The sequence below is a fragment of the Athene cunicularia genome, assembly GCF_003259725.1.
Source record: "Athene cunicularia isolate RWA chromosome 27 unlocalized genomic scaffold, athCun1 chr27_part1, whole genome shotgun sequence".
NCBI classification, from domain to species: Eukaryota; Metazoa; Chordata; class Aves; order Strigiformes; family Strigidae; genus Athene; species Athene cunicularia.
In genome coordinates this window covers 5458608-5461191 of record NW_020799138.1, presented here as the reverse complement: position 1 = coordinate 5461191, position 2584 = coordinate 5458608, and the positions used below count along the sequence as shown (strand labels likewise).

At 56.5% G+C, this 2584-nt stretch overlaps 1 pseudogene; it reads left to right on the top strand.

Moving 5' to 3' along the window:
• LOC113489186 overlaps window positions 1-980 on the top strand; it is a 3367-nt pseudogene extending 2387 nt beyond the window's left edge.
• Window positions 981-2584: the final 1604 nt, after the last annotated feature.

Genomic DNA, 2584 nt, shown 5'->3' with positions numbered 1-2584 from the left:
TCTTCTGCCAGCACTGCTGCATTCCTGACCTAGAAATCCTGGGGCCTTTCATCCCAGTGCTCAGAACAAGCCTTCACTGGGCCATGGGCATGGCACAGACCTGGAAATGAAAAGGAGCAGTGCAGGAAAGGAAAGCACAGCCCATATCATTAGCTGCGATGGTTTGCATTCAAGAGGAGCTTGTCAGAAAATTGTTACCTCTGCAAAGGGTGCCTCTGGTCCTGCGGCAGTGAAGGGCAGGTATAAAAGGCAGCCCAAGTCCCTGCTCTCTCATGCCCTTCTCTTGGCTCCTTCTGCTTGGGAACCAGGTGAGTCTGAAGCCCCTTCTCCTCCTCTTCCATAGGGAGATCTGCACTTGGGAGACATCCCAGCTGATATTGCTCTGTCCTGTCCTGGGGTCTGGATCTTCTTGTCATGTCAAAGGGATACTAAGGACCAGGTCTGGTAGGAGAAAGACTAGGGGAAGTTTGGTTTAAGAATTAGGATAGATCTTCTTTGGGCCAGGCTGATATTTGTGGGGGAATGTAGACTATGTGACACTTCTCAATGTTCCATCTCCCCAGTAAGTACTGGCCTTGTCTCCCATATGACAGGGTAACCAGGCAGATCCTCACCCACCCTTGTGCTCTGTTTCCTCCCTGATTCTACCCAGGTGCACCTCCACCCTCAGAGACATGTCCTGCTACGACCAGTGCCTGCCATGCCGGCCCTGCGGCCCGACCCCGCTGGCCAACAGCTGCAATGAGCCCTGTGTCAGGCAGTGCCAGGAATCCATCGTCGTCATCGAGCCCTCCCCCGTAGTGGTGACCCTGCCCGGCCCCATCCTCAGCTCCTTCCCACAGAACACCGTGGTGGGCTCCTCCACCTCCGCTGCCGTTGGCAGCATCCTCAGCTGTGACGGAGTGCCCATCAACTCTGGGGGCTTTGACCTCTCCTGCATTACCAGCCGCTATTGTGGCAGAAGGTGCCCCCCCTGCTAAAGGGGCTGATGACACCCTGGGGCAAGAACCTCCCAACACCTCAGAACATGGTGCTGGACAGGAGATAGAGCTTCATGGCCACGTATGAAGAGCTTCTGACCACTCCTCCCTCCAACACTCTCCTCTCTCACTTGACTTGCCTGGCACCACCTCCCAACACCAGCCGAGCAGGGCCCTGTTGGCCTCCCTCCTTCTGCAGTTCAGGCCGACAGACACCCTGCAGGAGCTCCGCCGCATCTCGGTGCCTGCAACGGGCGCTCCCTGTCAGCCTCCTCCTTTCCTTCTTTAGACTCATTAAAGTTGTGCTGCATCCAAGCCTGGGCCTCCGAGTCCTTCTTCCTTCTGAGACAACTCTTTCCGAACGCGTTCCCTTGCAGCTATGGGAGACATCCCTGGCTACTCCACAGCCAATGGCCATGAGTCAGAACGTGGCTCCAAAGGGTGGCAGGAGTGGGGATGGGAAACAACAATGCCTGGGGACAGCCCCACAACCTCACCTCCCCATTCCCCTCCCCTACATCACCCGACCTAGCGTCCGTGGCCAGCGCACGTGGGCATGGGCACATGAGACGGATACCCAGCTGCTGTCCAGACGTGCAGGCCTGAGGGAATTCACGAGGTAGGATTGGTAGCAGCCACACTCAGGCTACACAGCGCAGTCCCCACTCCCTGTAAACCCAACACCCCCAAAAGGCTCTCACGTTTCCATCTTCCCTGTGCCGCCAAATTGCGGCTTCACTATTAATGCCAACACTTAGATATGCGTTTCAGTGCTGCTTGAAAACTTACTGTGAGACCTTGGCATTCAGCCCCGGGCAATGCTCTAAATCCTGGCATTCCTCAGGTGTCCGTGGTCTCCTGGGTGCAGAAAAGGAACTCCTGTAGGCATCGCTGAGTTCAGAATCACAGCTCGGTCACTCAGCACCCCATGAACTACGTCAGCTTCCACTCATGCTCCTGCTGCCCACATTCCATGGCAGAGACACCATCTTCCTCCATCTCACCAGGCACTGGGCACCTTCTTGGTTTGCCCAGAGAGCAAGGCTTTGCCACTTCCTAATGAGACCTGCTGCCCCAGCCCTGGGGTCACTTGCCAGCACCCAGGCATCTCCCGTCCCTCTTCACTGTGTGCGTGACCCCCACGGGCAGCTCCATGGGTCAAGGATCTGTTGTGCCCTACGGACACGGCGGTGCAGCACAGGTACCAACCCATCCACGGCAAAATCGCTGGGGATGACCCTGCCTGGAATCAGCTTCCCGGGCTCCTCAAGGCCTCCGCGGCAGGGCCAGACCAAGCTCCGCTCACACCATCACTGCTCCTCACATGCAGGCCAGGGCCTTCCCAGCACTGCAGGCTTTGCGCTTCCAAGCAGCAGTATACGTCTCACTAGGCGAACAAGGCTAAGAGACAAAAAGGTTATTAGCCACGCAGCACCCCATTTTCTCTGAAAAGCTTGTTGGTCTTGATTGCAATACACCCTTCCAGTGAGGAGAGTTTTCCTGCTATCCCATCTAAACCTCCCCTGGCACAACTTGAGGCCCTTTCTTCTCTTCCCATCGCTCGTTACCTGAGAAAAGAGATGGACCCCCACCTTGCTACAACC